This window comes from Zonotrichia leucophrys, chromosome 4 (assembly GCF_028769735.1).
Source record: "Zonotrichia leucophrys gambelii isolate GWCS_2022_RI chromosome 4, RI_Zleu_2.0, whole genome shotgun sequence".
NCBI classification, from domain to species: Eukaryota; Metazoa; Chordata; class Aves; order Passeriformes; family Passerellidae; genus Zonotrichia; species Zonotrichia leucophrys.
Window position 1 is genome coordinate 59,353,306 of NC_088173.1, and position 18,211 is coordinate 59,371,516.

At 36.8% G+C, this 18,211-nt stretch overlaps 1 long non-coding RNA gene across 1 annotated transcript; it reads left to right on the top strand.

Moving 5' to 3' along the window:
- Positions 1 to 1,451: 1,451 nt before the first annotated feature.
- LOC135447481 (uncharacterized) lies at positions 1,452 to 18,061 on the top strand. The gene is made up of 6 exons (XR_010440157.1): positions 1,452 to 1,570; positions 5,011 to 5,110; positions 9,445 to 9,653; positions 10,501 to 10,581; positions 12,377 to 12,439; positions 17,031 to 18,061. It is a non-coding gene; the product is annotated as an uncharacterized LOC135447481 (long non-coding RNA).
- Positions 18,062 to 18,211: the final 150 nt, after the last annotated feature.

Sequence of the window (18,211 nt, forward strand, 5' to 3'; positions counted from 1 at the left end):
AATTAAAAGGAATCAGAAATACACAATGCCAAAAAAAGTTTTTAAAAATTTGGTTTTTTCTCCTTACTATATTAAAGCCTAAGGGTAATAATGCTATTTATTGTACAAGCCATTAATTCAGTACTGTTTTTCTACAATACTTGACAACATTTTGGGAAAAAATTCATTTTTTAATTCTTCTTCATTTTTGTGTTAAATACTAGGAAAGTCATAATTCATCAGAAGCCAAAAGAAGAAAGAAATAATTCTTGTGAAAGTATACAGAAAGTGAAAAGGACCTGTACAAAGTTTCCTGGAGATTTAGGTAAGGTTAAAAAGATTTGCACTAATACAAGATTCAAGATACTATTAGACCATTACTTAAAAGAGTGTGTATCATTTTAATCACCTTCATACAGGCAGACAATGAAGGATATCAACTTATCTGTTGTCTACAAACCATTTGGAGATAAAAATATGAAAAAGGGAGCTAAACTGGAGGCCGGGGATAAAGCTGGCACAGGAACATAAGGGTGTGAATCACACATTCGTAAAACTGATGGTGAAATAAAAAGGCACCAAAATGATCAAATTTGCTGAAGAAAAAATTTGCCAAAACAGAAATTTGCTTCTTCATAGGCAAAAAATTGTAAGCTTTTTGAAGATGAATGGAGTTATGAAATAAAGTTGCATGTGACAGGCAATTCCTTTCCCTGCTTTTTGTGATCTTATGTACATATAATATGCAACTTCAGTTTAATGATATCCATGCACAAAGCCAACATTGTATATCACTGTTCCATACTTTATTTCCAAATGGATTCAGTTTATTAACTAGCATTTATAAATATTTATAACACATATAACATGACTGACTTGACAAGAACGAAACAGATGGAGCATATCAAGTTGTAAATGTAGTGAGATGGTGAAAACATTAAACTCAGCAGCACTTTGCCATTGAATTCAGGCTGCAGCAAGAACAAGGATCAGACTTCAAAGCATAGCAAGAGTAGAAGAGTTGCACATGACTTTATAATAGTTCTCAACTATTTTAAAAGTCCTACTGCAGAGCAACAGCAGTATTGCAGTGCTTTCAAAGGGCTGGGGCTCTGCTGGCAATGGGCCAGAAGCTGTCAGGGTGACAGAACTGCCCTGTGTCATCTTCTCCAGCTGATACGTGGTTGCTCCTGTCTGGAAGCCCCTCCATGTCTATCTAGTTTATTGCCAAGATTTTCTGGGAGGAATCATTGCCATTTTTTTATATGGATGGGTATTTTGCCTCAGGACTAAAGTTAGCTTTCTTCACAACAGTTTTGTGTAGAGGGATAGAATGTAAGAAAATAAAGACAGTGCAGAAGGCAGTCTCACACCTGAGGAGTTGCAGCTGTGCTAATCACCAAAGATTAGGAACAGGCCTGCCCTTAACAGCCACAGCTGTGTCCAATAAGGAGACAAGTGCTACAAAAGAGTGGGTTAGCTGGGTGAGGAGAGGGTTGGAGTTTGTTTTTTGTGCTGTGAAGGAATTGTTGGTTGTGAAGAAGAAGGAGTCCATACTTTGAAGTGTTGCCCATGAGAAATCACTGTGATGGTATGAGAGCTTTGCAGTATGATGACAACAGTGTTGTGGTGCTGTGATACATATTTGTAGGTAAAAGTGTTGAATATGCCCTGGTGATTTGTCTGCTCTTGGGCAGTGCTGGCACAGCCGGGAGGTTTTTTCTTTTTCTCATTATGCCACTGCTCCTAGCCAATGAGCTGGGTTGGGTGAACAGTGTTGAGATGGCTGAGCTGAATTGAGCAAAGGCATGATATACTCTGCCATAAAAGCTGGGAAAAGGAGAAGGAAAGGGGAACATTTATGGTTATAGCATTTGTCTTTCTAAGTTATTAGGCATGGTGAAGGCCTGCTTGCTAGGAGGTGTCTGGACATTTACCTACCCATGGAAGTAGGGAATCAATTCCTTAGTCTTCTTTGCTTGTGTATGCAGCTTTTGCTTCACTTGTTGAACTCTCACATAAACTTTCCCTCCCTCCTCCCAATTTCTCCCCAGGGGAGAGGGAGTGAGTGAATGTCTGTGCAGGTGCTTGTCTTGTGGGCAACATCAGCACAGCCCAGAGGAAGAGAGTCTGCAAGGCTGCTCAAGCTAGAGCAACACTACTTGATATCTGTGTCAGAGATTCCACTGTAAGGTTAAATTACTCTGCTAAATCACACTTTAAATACTCACTATACAGCATAAATTGACTTTCTAAATTATTTTAATGCCAAATAATGTGATTGTTCTCTTCATCTCTGTAGTCCAGTTCTATACTCAGGTATTTTATACTATTTAAAAATTCTTCTACAGGAAACAGAGAATATTGCTCAAAAATTTTCAAATGGAGGTGCGAAGTGTAAGTCCTGGTATGTGTCTGTTCAGGAGAGATGGCAAAGTAATATTCTACAGTCTCAATTACCCTTACTCAAATGGGCCTTTCAAACATATTTGATGGGCCACACACAAAAGGAATTTTCTTCCTTTTCTTATTAGACAGCAAGAAAATGGCCACAGGCCATAGTAAGTGAATTGTGGGCTACCTCAGCTTCAACTAGACTATATATTCCCTATCCCTGGGCTCAGTATTTCCCCTGATACATACCATAGGTTATCCATACATTTCTTGGGCCATGTGGCTACAACATAGAATGGGCACCAACAAAATGCTGAGGTATTAAGACAAAACTGTGTGATGGCTGTGTCATCTAGGGGCCTTCTGTCTGGCCTTGAAATATGTGAGTTTGTGGCTATATGGCAGAAAGTCAGGAAAAGCATCTGTACATTTACTTTACACAGTAAAGCAAATATCTGTTCAGGAAAAATTTATTAAAATATCCTGTAAGCATCCTATTCACAACAGCCTTTACAACCTTTTACTTTAACATTCATGTTGTCAACATTTTCTGGACTAACATTACTAAATGTATTTTTAAATCCATTAAAAGGCTTAGCTTCAAGTTTTTGCATGAAATATCAATACTATTGATTCACGCTTTTTCTCTCCTCAGGGCATGGTTTAATTTCACATCAGTTTGTATAATGAAAAAATGAGTGAATCTGCCAGAAATGAATGCTATAAAAATCAATTAAAGCACCTTATCAGCAACAAGGATAGTCATATCCTTTTACTAATGAAGGAAGATATATTGCAACATAGAAAATCAGAGTTAACCTGATACCTGTGTCCACTAGCTGATTTTGTGCTTCAGTTGGCTAAAATGATTTATGCAGGTGTATTTGAATTTAATTTGCCCACTATCAGCATTAAATTAATGGAAGATTAAGTAGACAGCTCACTTCGGTGGAATGAAAATTGAATTATAAAATAATAAAAAGTATTTTTATCCTTTAATGTTTTGCAACGTGTTTATTTTTGTTTCATCAGCATAAACCATTTGTACACTATGACTTGTACTCACATCCAGGAAAATAATATGTGTGTGTATATATATATATAAAATACATATAGATACTCCAGAAATCTATTTTAAAAGATACTTTCTTTTCCTCAGAATGAAATCTTACTCTTGAATAATCCTTGAGAGACTTGACATTGAATTTGGTAGTGATAGGAGTTTACCCCATGAAATATACATTAAAATGTATTCATCCTGTAGAATTGAAGAGAGGCTGGCTGGAAGGAGCTTGCAGCCCAAATTTCTACCTGAGGTAGTATCACTTGTCCAGTCAAGCACTGAAAGCTTCCAAGGTTGACATTTTTGCCGTCTCCATGGGTTACTTAGAGTGCTATAGCATCAAAGTGAGACTGTTTCAAGTCTGACTTTCAAGACCTTTAACATTGGAAATTTACAAGAAGGACGTGAGGTAGTTATCCCTTCTCAAACCCAGATCCTTCTTGTCCTCAGAGATTTAAGTTCTACATTTTTCTGTTTCTTTAACATGTGGATTACTGTAGTGATTGGAGCACATTTTGTGATGATGAAGGACCATGTTAGTCTGCCTGGTGCAATGGAAAAAGGTGTAGCAAGTAGCATGGGAACATTGCCCAGCACTAGGACCCACTGTGTTGCTAAATACCAACACCATAAATGTAAATTAGTATTTCCCTAAGATCTGGGAAAATAATCTAAATGTTGGTTATTACTCCTCCACCAACCTCTTTTACCTAGATGATGGGTGGCTGAGACTTGAAATTATATTCTGTTGGCTGGGACCTTGACAAGATTTTGGCTAAGAATGAGTTTCCCTATGGAGGTTTTCTGTATAATTCCAGACGTCAATTTTCATCTCATGTAATGTGGTGTATCTTCAGCTGTCACTGCTTTTTACCTCTACTTAAAAGGTTCTAAGTGAGAAAGGATCCTAATTATATGTATGTTCTAATTGTTTGTCTTACATAGATAAAATGTGACAATGAACATGAATTTTTCAGTATAAGATGTGCTTTTATTAAACCAATAGCCAAAGCTTTTGAGAACTTACTTTTACTTGGTTTTAAAAATAAATGTTGAAGCTTTTATTCCCTTCTGCTGTAGCCTTTATGAGCACTAATGCTCCAGACCTTTATTCTTTTAAATATAAGCTGCTAGTGTATCAAAGTGGAGGCCAATAGTGCACAAGAAGATAAGCTTTTACAGTGGCAGTTCCAGAATTCTATTAAGTAAAATTATTAAGGATTTTAAAATAAATGGGCAATTTATCTTAGGCTAGGAGGTTTGTGCCAATTTCATTAAGGAAGAAATATACTTGGTTGTCCATCCTTATAATTGCCATTAAATGCTGCATTTTAAGATTTTTTGACAACTTTTGAAGATGCAGATCATCTCTCTGTGGTATTTTCAAGATTAGGATAACAGATTTGACATAGGGAATGAAAATCCCAGCAGAACCTGCTGACAACTGTTGATTATCTAATCCCAGCAGCCTGTCTGCCTCACCTACAGCAGCAGTGAACTATCACTGAATAACAAAAGCATCTGCATGCCTTTGTCCCTTACTATGTCTTTGCACCTTCCATTCATTCCCACAGGTGAACTTCAAGACAAACATCATCCCAAATTGAGTGTTTGGCAGCAAATAATGAATATAAATGTGCTTCAATGGAAGAAAGGCAGTTATGGAATTAAAAGGTAGACTTTTTTGTTTTTCTTTTCCCCTTTCTTTTCAAACTGTTATAGCTCCTTAGAGTTTAAAATTGGTAAAAACTTTTACAAATATTTTTAGTGACCCCTGTATAACAGTCCATAGGACCCTTTGTGTTGTCCAGTGGTGTATTGAAGGAAGAAAGTAGTTTCCTGCCAAATGGTTTTGTCACAATTTTCCTCTTTACTAAAAAGGGGCCACTTTGTGCAAATCTCTCCTGGGGGTAATATTCAGAAATATAATTAGTATATGATGCAAACAGCTATAAGTTGGATTTGTGGCCCTAAATGTTTGGCTATGAAGGTATGCAGAGGATATCCTGGAATAAAAATAAGGAATGGTAAAATTGTTTTTTATGATGAGTGGTGCTTCTTCTGTTATGGATATTAATGTGATCCTCATTCTTTTCTGCGTTTATAATTAGATAATCAAATCTAAATAAAATTGCTATGTGTATTCAGAATGTTTGGACTCATAACCAGGATTGAAAAGCAGAATAACTCAGTTGAAAAATATGTGGAAAGAAGTAATTATGAAATAAGTTTCTAAAATGCAACGAAAATATATTTAGGGTACATAAGTATGCAAGTATAATTGTCTTTTTTATATGAAATGCTATGTTTCCAAACAGCTAGAAACTGAAGCTCAGAGATCAGCTGTAAGTTTGCATGATTAAAACCAGCAATAAGCAAGTGAGATTGGTAAGATGTTTCTGCTAGAAGCTATTGATTCAGCAGGCTAAGTGTCTTTTGGAAGCAGTCTAAATTTACAAAAAAAAAAAAAAAACTTTTTGGCTGAGATTTTGCTGATGTATTTGATAACATCTCAGAAAGAAACCTGCAAACCTGGCAGACAAAGGAATTCCTCAGAGTTTGCACTCTCCTTGACAACAGTTGACTCCAAGACAGTTCTCCATGTGAGCAGTACCAGAGCCAGAGTGCCTCTTTCTTAGAATTACAGCATTTTAGATAGAACAGAATAAGTTTTCCTGTGCTGTTCTAAGAGCTACATCATTAGCCAGACATAAAGTTCAGGGATTCAAGTGGCAAAATCCCCTTGCATATACTGAGTCTAAGCTAATGTGAAGATTAATTGTTGCCTAAATAAATATGAAAGACAGAAAATAATATAAAAAAGGTGAAAGCAGTTAATACGATGCTAGGGTTAAAATGAAGCAAAATCTTTGAATATTAATATTTTGGGGTTATATTCAGTATGTTTAATTTTAGGAATAGTTATGATTGTTGTCTTTCAAAAACATTAGTGAGATTAACAGCCTGCTGGAATTAAATTTATCCTGTGTTGGCTGCTAATTTCCATTGAAATGCTTGAGAAATATAATACTAGTTTTAATGACAGATAAAGAGGAGTTGTCTGACTCAAATAGCCTCAATTTATGCCATTTGATGGTTTACAAGTATTTAATCAAATCACACCTTTTTGTTAAATGATACTGTATTTGCATTATAACATCTCTTACATCAGAAATATTTAAGCTTTAAAATAAGGGATTTAACTTATAACAAAATTAAGAGTGAATGCAGAAGGCTACTTATAGATACCTATAGCATATCTATATGTCTGAGAGACAGATTCAGAAATTCATAGAAAATGCAATTTCTTTTCAGCATACAGAATAAAAAAAATCAACAAATTCAACATGCTTAGGGGGTACTTGCTTATGCAGAGCCAAACTCTCTAAAATTCCACCTTCTGCATAGTATATTCAGCAGAAGAACTCAGAAATTCAGTCAAGGTCCACGTGCAGTAACCTGCAAGTGTGATAGCCTGCTATCTTTGGAAAAGCCAAGAATGAGAGGGTTTCTCTAATGTAGGTTTGTACAGCAAAATAATACATGAAGCACATCTTAAAGAAGTAGGAAGCTTATGTTTCCATCCTCTGCATGAGGATGTCTACTGTTTCCTGGAAGAATACTCAGACTTTCAAACCATAGGGTTTTTCTGGGCTTTTTACTGAGATTGTGCCAAAGACGTGAAAACAAAATACTCATTAAGCACAGATGAGAACCTTCTTGTACCATTAAGCTGCAGCATTTTTCACCTTGAAGAATAGATCTTCCTGTTCTGGTTTCTGAAGGAAAAGCAGTTTGTGTAATTTAAAGCAAGAATCTCTAACCGCTAAACTATTAAGTAAAGGGCATTTGAGATTAGATGGCAGTTCTGGGGTTTTTGAGGACTTCAGGATTGAATTAAGACCAAGTACCAAATCTTCCTACCTCTGTCTTCTAACAGGTGATAGATACCAGCAGACCATCATCGTTGAGAGTTTATCATAACACAAATCAGTAAATGACTAATGATTCAGAGTTGGTCCTTATATTTCCTCCTGCCACAACAATTTATTAGTGTATTAAAAGAGATCTATAGAGCTAGTTTATTAGCAGGTATATATTAATTTAAATCTGAATTAATGGTTGTCTTATTTCATACTTTTATAATGAAAACTGAGTAATTTCATTTATTAGCAACTTTAATGGATGTACCTAATTAAATGCAGTATGATTAATTGGTATTTGAATATAGACATAAGATCTTTACAAATATTGTCTGTTTTCTGCTCTATTAAAACATGGCATGGTTTTGGTGTTACTTCATTTCAATTTTACTGACCAAGGCTTAGGAAGTACTCTGCTGGAAATGATGAAAGATGGAGGTTTGAGGTTCTTACTGAATTAAATTAGGAGGGTTTCAGTGTCCTGTTCAGTGTCCAGATCCCAAGTTCACTCCAAGATCAACTGTTCTGCAATAAAATAACTTATAAACTTCCACTTCTTGCAAATGTCCAAAGTTTCTCTTGGTTTTGTCTTTCAGTCTCAGAAAGTAAAATAACTTTCATTCATTTTCAATTCTTGCAAACCTCTTTATTAGCATTATAAATAAATAAATCATACTTTAAAACAAAGCATTTATTAATGCTTTAAAAGAAATGAAAAAACCACTCAGCCCAAAACAGACACAATCCTTCAAGAACAGACAAATCCTAACTGCTGAAAACCCAGTTTTAGCAACAGCTGGTTTTTGGATGTCTGACAGAGTGCGAGTTTTAAGCTAGATACCTAGAGAGTGAAAAAGATTAAATTAGATATGCTCCCTTCCAGCAGTTGTGGGATTTAAAGTGTCACCATGCTTTGGTTGATTTAGATCCTTAAATTACTGTCTTTTGGAGATTTTCTTCTCAGAACAGTGTCTAATCCCCACTTCTCCCTAATCCATCCTGCAGCTCCTTTGTATTGTCTAAGGAATTTCCGTGTGCTTAGGTCCATGATTTTTATTAAGATCTTTCCAAAGCACAGGGGACCTTTTGAATGCAAACCAAATTTACAATGTTTGTGTTCAGCTGCATGGAAATTGACCTAAGCCAGCCAGTAGGAAAAATTGGAATGGAAGATTCCAGTAGCTTTCATTATTTTCATTAATCTTGTTAAAGAAAAACTTGTCAATATGATTTCCTTACCTCCTAATTTTTTTGACAATTATGAAATACTCTGCAAAACACTAAATGATGGTCTAGTTGCTACAAATCAGCCACACACCACTGGATAATTTAATTCAGCTGAATGGTTGTATGCGTCTATTGAGGCTCTTACTCCTGTACAGTGGTTTTCTCATACCCAAGGTTGACAGTTCTACAGTAAGAGCAACCCAAAGCACAGAATAAACAATAATCTCAGCTGGGACTGTGGGGTTTTGCGTTGTGGGAGCTATTTCTAGTTTGAGCTCTCAAAGAACTTTTCCTCCCTGACTTATGTTGATGATGCTAAACAGGTCAGCTGGCTGTTGAGCAGATAAAATTAGGACAGACAAACAGATGAAGTTGTGACTTTATCATAGTGAAAATTGATCGCAAATTTTAGCTTCATAAAGCAAACATCTCAGACAGAAAGAACCAGTATCTGTTTTCCATTTGGTTCTGTAATGAAAGCTCCAGTTCCCATTGAGATAAAACATTGTCTAGGTCAGCAGGATTCCCAGGAGAAGATCTGACAACAGTTCACTCACTCTGCTATGGGGCAGATTCCCAACACATTGGGAATTGTCTGATACATGTGACAAAATCTGACATTTCTCATCCTTCTTCTTACAGCTCAGGGCAGAAGAGGCCTTTGAATGGTCCCATCCCTAAATCCCCCAGTTTTCTCTGCTGAGGGAACCCTTTGTACTGTTGTCTCTGTTTCAAGTGATGATTTGCTGCTAAACTGCAGGCAGCCCTGTACATCCCCCTATCTCCACCTGTTCCCAGGGGATGGTGGGGAAAATGCTCTCCAGCCACTGCAGTTCTGCTATTTTCTGTTGGCAACAGCTCTCCTCACCTCCCCTTGGCTGCCCAGGGAGCTCCCTCCTGCTTGATCTCCCTCCATGTGTGGATGCAATGAACTGCTGGTGACATGAGGTGTCTGTCTCGGGTGTGATGACCTGCAGTGACTGGCAGACAAGTGTGCTCTGGGAGGAGCATTTCACCCTCCTGTCCAGATATATCCTGGCTGCTCCCCCTTCACCAAGTAAACACAGGTAAACCGATTATTCCTCACAAAATTTCCAAGGAATAAGAAAAGTATGTGATCTTTACTCTTGTCAGATTTTATTAGGATAGGTGCTCCTGCAAAACCTGTCATTTGTTTCTTTAGAAAGATAATTAAACTAGCAGGAAAAAATGCTTAATATGGTAGCTAGTGCAGAAACTGTTCCATCACCCTGCTACTCAGATTTCCTGTTTTAAAGATCTGGACGTGTCTGTAAATCAATGAGCTATTTTTGTTTGTTTACCTGATCATAAGCTGGTGAAACTGAATATATTTATAAATGCTGATATCTCCTGTATTAGGAACAGCAAGCTCAGTACAAAGCACACCTGAGCCCTCTGAATTTTGTCAGATATTTATGTCATTTCATTAACTAAGTTTTCAGATTATTTCAGCTGTTTCAGTTGCTTAATGAAAAACAGTCATTTCTCCTGCTGTTTTGATTTAGTATTTTACTGAATTTCATACTCATTTATTTGTAAAATAAAATCTTTTGTTTTGTTACATCTCCTCTCAACTCTTAAGAGAATTTTTTTCAAAAGGTTATGCCAATATTGCTGTCTATATAGCTGAAGAATTTAAACTTAAACTAGGACATCAAGTTGTTTATTCTTTGTATTTTAAATCCATGAAGATGCAGTGCATATTTTAATCAAAACTATACAGAATTAAACATAGGTTTTTGTAATGATTAGTTCATCTTATGTTATTCTTTCCCTTAAATATAAATGCAAGCCAAGTTAAAACAAAAGTTACTCCTGGGAAATCAGCACGGTTCATATATTCTAAGTTTATTTACAAGAAATAAATGGATGTTTTGGGACAATTTTATACAGGTAGCCTGTTCATTCCAGTGAAGATTTAAGCCTTGGAGAATGACTGGAGCTAAGCAACAGCTTCCCCATGGCACAGCCAAAGTGAGTTAAATATTTGAGTTATTCAGTGGAGCAGAAAGGTGCTGGTGGAAGATCTCTTGGATGCAAAGCAGGATGTGTAGTTGGTGCAGACACAGTTTGGAGTGAAACCCCTGTCTCAGAGAATTTCAGTACAGGGTAAAGACATTTTGGAAGAAGAGCCTGTCGACTCCTTTTAAAGACCTGCTTTCTAGGATTAGCTTTTTTGTCTCCTTGGTGGCACATGTACACGTGCTCTCCTCAAATCCTGACGCACACACACACTGGAACATGCACATGTGTTCACTTGGCAGAACTTCCGAAAGACAATGCGGGACTACAACACATCTAAGTACAAAAATTTGAATGAGGGCAATTTCATTTCTTGAAATGGGTTAACTCCCTGCCCAAAGCATTATTTTATTTAACAGCCTGGGCTAGGTCCAAGCCCTGTGTCCCACAAGCTTTGAGGCTTTCTTTATCTTACCTTAGTTTCTTTTCAAAAAAAGGAGAATGTGCCAGCATCCAGCTACAGCGTGTTGTAAGCAGTTCTCAGTTTCTCCTCCTGCAAGATTCCTGCAGCTGACATCTTCTCTACATCCTGCTTGAACTCTATTCCAGCCAGCCCAGGCTTCACCCAGCATGACATAAGATGTTGCAGCAGTCCTCTTGTTTCTCCCCTGTAAAAATTCTTCACCTTCTCTGTTTTCTGACAGTTTGCCCTTGCTCTGACTCCTGCCTTCTCATAGTACAATGTCACAGCCTGCCAAAGATGGTGTGCCAAGAAAGGGGAGCACATCTGCTTCCACATCCTGGCTAGGTCAGCACAAGGAGAATTGATTTAATAAAATTTATTTTTGGAGGTTATACCTTTCCTGATCCGATATAATCAAATCAACTATCGAAATAATCCCTAAACTGGCTATTTTTCCTTCAATACTTGAAATCATAACACAAGTTAGTTCTCAGTTCTTCCTGATATGGATTAAAAACACACTAACTAAAATAAATCTTAAGGCACTTTGGAATTTAATTAATATTATCTCTAACTGGTTAAAAAAGTACAGCCAGATTTTGAAGAACTAGTAAGATGTAACAAGTCTATAGTCAGGAACAAGACTCAGTATTTGAGTCTTGGGTCAAATAGATTTCACCCAAGCAGTCTTTTATTTCCACCAACAGAGTCAGGGCAAGTCCTGATACTCTAGAAAATGCTACCCCTTTGCCTTTATGCAGTAATAAAGACTTGATGGGTTTTTATATGGAGTTTATATCAGCTGAGGAAGAGGCAGCTGGGGTTTGTCTGGTAATAAGAGTTAGAATTCATAACCATGGGTAGGCAAATGAGCACAATAAATTATAAAGCCAAATAAAATTGTCAAGATGCATTTTTGGAAACTCAGTGAGTTTTCAAAAGAGTTTTCTGTACTTTTCCCAGTGATTAGATATGACCAGTACAGAAAAAACAACAGGCAGAAAATAAAGGTACTAATTGTGAGTGCCTGGGCAGCTACAGAAATTAACAATAAATTTGTGTTCACTGGATAGGAAAGGAATACAGACTGTCCTGAGGGAAGAATGAAGTCTCATTGCACAGTAAAAAACTGCAGGTTAGGGACAATGTTCCAAGAGTTAGAAGGAGAAGTTTGCTGAAGCACCAGTAAAGACAAACCCTGGAAAATCATAGGCAAACTTCATGTTTGAGCTTCATATTTTAGCTAATTTTTATTTTTGATTACTTATAAGTTTGAGTGATCACATTGAGTCAGAAGACACACAGCACCATTGTTAATTTACTTCTGAACTTCTGCTCTTATAGCTTCTCAGCAAGTGTGGCAACCCTACTTTGAGTCATGTTCACCTGCAAAGGCCCCTAGATGAGGTAAGCAGGGAATGTTTACAAAATTGATGTTTAGATACAATAAAATGTCAATTCAAAGGAAGCATCCTGTGCTGCCTGTACTCTGCCTGCATCCCAGGATGGGATTGGTATCTACGGAAGTGCATGGCACAGCTTTGCATGCAGCAGTGTCACAGGATTTAATTTTAAATGATACCATTTTATAGAATAGAAGTTAATCTGATACAGTACGAAGATTTTTGCCATTACTGATTTGTAATTTAATGGCTACTGAAACTTAATTCACCTGATACCCAGTACCTTGATAGCAATAAGATCAGCATCATCTCTCAAATTATGGCTCCAGGATAGTGAAGAATCATGTAAAATTTCCTAGGAAGGAGCTGTTCGCCACTGAACTCTCAGAGAGGCTGTATAAGACAGCAACTAACTAATGAGGGTGTTGATGCTGTTTTTGTTCCTAATTCCTAATTACCTACCAAAAATCTTTAGTTCCACTGGCTGAAGCAGTTACTGATTTCTGAACATGTGATACTCAATCATGTGGCCTTGCTGCATCTATTGCCATGGACTATGTGACCAATTCCTCACCAAACAATGTTCAGAGGCAGAAATTGCTACTTCCGTTTTGGCAGTGGAACTGCTTTTGTGAAGGAATGTTGCTTTGTGCATGTTTTTGAGGGTGAATTTTGAAGTGCATCCGTTCCTTTGGGTGAAAGATTTCTACCTGAAAGGTTTAAGATGGCATTGAGGTGGCCTCCAAGAAAGCAAGAATATGGATAGTCAAAATGGGAGGATATACTCTGTATGGAAGAGCAGGTTACATAACAAAGTGACCTAGGCCTGAGGAGTTTATTCTAGAGCCCACAGACACATGCTCTTATACTCAAGTGTATTTCTCTCTTCATTTGTACTCATATGTTATACACATATAGAATCATCAAAATAGCCCTTCATGGCTAATACAGGGATAAGGATCATAAGAAAATTCATAAAACACAGACCACAGTTTTTCTAGTTATTTCTAGGAACTTAAATATCTTCCATAAATTCAGAACTTCATTGACAGTGTCGCTTTTTACAGTCAATGGAAAACACCTGAGAAGGATTTGGCCCATGGAAGGGTCAAATCATCTTCTGGAGAAACTTGATCCACTTTCCACTGAAGATGGCTTATTCTGTCAATTATATAAGAAGTCCAGAGCAACTATGCTCCTGGAAACCTCAATTAAATACCTAAAATTTGTCAGAGTAAAATGGCCCCAGGAAAAATGGTTCCAAAACTTCAAATGCACCAGGCTGTGTTGTAATTCAGTTAACAGACTTTCAAATTAGTGAGGAAATGTGATCAAAGTACCACATTAAGGCACTATTAAGAGGAATACACTTTGATCATGACTAATGAGGTGCAAAAGCAGGAAAAAAAAGGAAAAAATATCTGTGGAATAAAAAGCTAATTAAATGCAAAAACTCATCTGCCTCCATACTGTCTTATTGACAGGGCAGAGGTTAATATCAGTGCATATTTAGGCAGACCTTATTATCTAATTCTCTAACCAGTTCTTTTCATGAAAGCTGAGGCTACTTGTGCTAAGAGTAAAAAGGATTAAACATAAAAATCCTAGGTTATAAATGGGTGGCTCTAATGTATTTTTTCCATACCATTTCAGGACTCAAGTATGAATTCTAAATTCCAGTCTTTGGAAAAATTGGTGAGGCTGTGCTAAGGAATGGAAAGACTAAAACTAACCAAGTATTTAATAGATTGATTAAGCTCTGTATATCTCTCTGTGAGAGATCAAGTGAAAGTTCCATTTATTGACAGAAAACCAGAAAAACATGAGTTAGTTGTTTTTCTCTACTAAAATAAAGAGTACTTTTAATTTTTAGATTTATCATTCATTTGCCAGATATTACAGGGCCTCTGGTTTATTGATAAAGAATCTGAGATTGGTGTGGTTTGTACTGCAAAAAAGTATAACCATAATGCTGCACATGAAGGAGGCCTCTATGCTCCATGCTCTGCTATCTGCACAATAAATATGTGTGATAGTGAAGTTAGATTCAAAGTGAATTTAAAAGCTATAAATTTGTCTTCATTTATCTTCAGCTTTTTTGATCTAAAAAAGACTGTGCTATCAAAAAAAGGAAAAATAAAATGTCATATAAATAATGTGAATCAATGCTTCTGATTTGTTGCCACAACTGTTGATATTATGAAAAATAATAATTGTGACACAAACAGTACTCAGGGTCTTTGATGAAATTTCAACCAAGCTGCAGCAGCTGGTGAGGATACACAGTTTTGTAAGCAATGAAGCAAATGTGATACTGTGTTACTCTATCATCAGCTACATCTAGCAACAACAAGTTTGTAAAAAAAAAATATATTATCAAATAACACATATTGTTAAATATTATAATATAATATATATAATATATCATTATATATAGCAAATATAATTATGTTGCAAAAGTGTGCTATGCTATCTTGAGTGGCTATGGTGTAGTACAGCTAAATGTAGTGGGATGTAGGATGAATATATTATTATTCTGTGAGTATATTATATAGTTATATAGTACATACATTATTACATGGTATTAATAAAATTTTATTATAATACTCACTATAAAAGCCAGATTCACTAAGATTTATGTCACTTTTTAGTAATATGCATATGGTAATCTAAAATACTATGTGGAGTCTATAACCTGAATATGATACACTGACCACTTCATTATTGAATTAGTACATTTCTATTTTTAAAATCCAAAGATCTAAGTAAGAACTATGCCTTTCATATTGTGACCACTAAAGCTAGGGAAATAGTCAATTTTGTTGCATAGTTAGAACTCAGGTTATATCACCTATGAAGGTCATCCATGGCATTATGTTCTTCTGTCTTTTCTCATTGATGAATGATGGCCCTTACTTGAAATAAAAACAAGACCAAACACTTTTGTAAGTCTGGTAAATGGAAATGCTTCTAAAGTATGAGTTCGAAGTACCCTGTAGAACATACTGCCACAATGGAAGAGTTGATAGTTAGATACTCCTGTAGGTAACAATGGAATCATGGTGCCCTTCCCTATTAAGAACTAGGAGAGGCACATCACATTTTCTGCTTTCCTACTCTCCTGCACCTCAGAAAGAAAGGCTGATAAACCCAGCCTGGTGATGCTTTCTGCTTTTGTTAACAAAGAGGTTCTTCAGGCTGGAGGCATCATCCTTGCATTTGTGTTCACACACATAGTCTCTGTGTGTACAGTTGCTCCCACTTTCAACCAGATATTGGAATCTTTTTGAAATCTAAGTTAGACTAAAAAGTCTGTCTTCTTAGTTGCATCTATATTATAGGAGTTGTATTGGCTTCTCTTCATTGTTCAGTATTCCCTTTGGTTACCCATAGATAGAACACTATTCTCATCCTTTTACATGGGCTCCAGCAGCTAAAATGCACACTTTTAGTCCTGAAACTGTCTCTGTTTTAAGCTGCTTTGTCAAATGGAAAAGAAAGATTATTTACTAAAACACTGGGCTTTTTGGTAAGGCAATAAATAAAACATCAAAATTACTGCATTAATTGACTAAAGCAGCAGCTGGTTTCTATGCCAAGTTATCAATGAAGTCCTCATTTCTTATTAAAATGTATTGTGGAGCAGATTCTTTTAAAAAAGCAGACGAGTAAAAACCAATTAGTATTTGTTTATAATGCTGATCAATGTTTCTAATAACTGTTGCTAGCATTTCCATGAGAATTTTTTTTTCAGTATTTTTAAATTTTCTATTTTTAATAGATTTCTCTTTGGCCACATAGTTTATGATTGACAGATGGTGGCTGTGCAATGTATTTTGGAACAAGTGCAGCTGACAGACTGTAGGTGGGTAGTATGTTGAGCTGGCCAATCTCAGCATTCTGTCCACATGTAAATAGCACAGTTTATTAGGTGATTTTTTTGTTTCTGTCCTGTCATTGAAAATACAGTTAAATACTCTGAGTACAGAAATTAAAAAAAAAAATACTTCATATAAAACATGCCCACTTGCCTGACCAAGGGTGGAGTTAACAGAAACATGTTGATTTAGATAACGGAGGATGTAACAACTAGTTCGTGTATCAGGAGTCGCAGAAAGATGTAGAGAAACTATTGCATTTGTAAAGATTTAGCACATTGTCTTCTCCATACAGAATGAATGAAATATTCTATTGGTTTTACCCATCAGCTTCAGAAAAATGTATCCTCTGACTAGACTCTGCAAGATGCTCTCATAACATGAATAAGCTTGGATTTTTATTGCCGGAACACCAACAGGCTATCAGAAAGTAAAAAATGTGCTGTAGAGCATTTAAAGCTTGGGGAAAAAATGTCAAGTTCTGTTTCTGATCAGGAGCCAAAACCAAGACATTTTTTCACGTACCCCAACAGAAGGCTTCATTGTACTCAAAGATGAGTAAAGTTTTAGGAAAAAACAGGGACAGAATTTTAAGGGATTCTAATTCATATAAATTTGATTTCTTATATACAAACTAGAATGTGCATGTTTGCTGATAATTCTTATCCTTATCAAACTACAGTCTGTCTGTCTGTAACAGAGTTCTCTGCCTCATAGGATCCAAAAGCTCCATCAGTGCTGATCAGCTGCCCCATGTAACCAATGAATGCTGCAAGAGGAAGAGGGCAGGTTCTGTTGGAGCCTGGGGAAAAAAGGACTGCCAGACTGTGATCTGAAGATGGAGCTGAGCCAGCTGGTGTCCAATGCAATGATCAAATGAGTGCTAAGTTGCTGAAGATGGTTTTTGGTCTTGACTTCTTCCAAAGGCCTTGGCTTTCCTGATACGCTGAGAGGTCATGAAAAGATGGCAGTTATGAATAGAATCTTTGTGAAGAGAAGAAGCAAAAAGAGAAGAGCTGTTCTAAAGCTGGGAGCAGGAAAGGGCTGTTGAAAGGAATGTGATCACCAAGACACCATGAAGGAAAATGTGGCAAGTTGATAAGGAGAATGTCCATGCAGGAGCTGTGCTGAATGCAGAAGACAAAGCCAGCTATGAGATGAGTTTGTTCCATGTTGGGAAAGTGCTAAAACTGCTGGCAGAAGGGCGAAAGGCAGAAGAAACATGCATTTTATAGCACTTGGAATAGATTGGGAAGCAAAACTGAGAAGGTGTCTGAATAATTCTGAATCAGCAGGTAGAGAAAATGAAGCAAGTGGAAAAGAAGGGTAACAAATTTTCCCTTCATTCAAGTTAATTTTGAAACAAGGCTGTTGTGCAGGATAACAAAAAATACTTAACAGCAAAGGAAGAGATATAGAAAATTTTAAGTCAGGAATTGGCAAGGGAAATGGGCCCCTGAATTTCTAGAGACACCTTCAGTGGGTGCCAGATATTTAACTACAGAAAAAACCTGGGAGATGTGTTTTGTATTTAACATGCATGAGGTAGAATTGGCTGCTGTAGATGAAAAGTGATGGGAGACCTTAAAGTAAGGTGCTAACTGGAACCAGTTTTACTGTGCCAGTGGGTACATTGGTAGATGACTCTTATTAAACTCTGTCCCTGGTTAGCTCATGTGTGAGATGAACTCTGGGAGACAGGGGCCAAATTAGGGGGCAGCTGAGGGGCTGGAGGCCCTCTGGCAAAGAATGAAGGAGGAAATGTGTTGTATTGCAGGAGTTGGCCTGTTTTTTAAAGAGACTTTAAGAGGTATGTGTACAATAGCTGGCTAGATTCTCTGTGGGTTTTGAGGTCTTGAGCAATTTATTTGTGCTACTTCACTACTGATCCTGAGAGA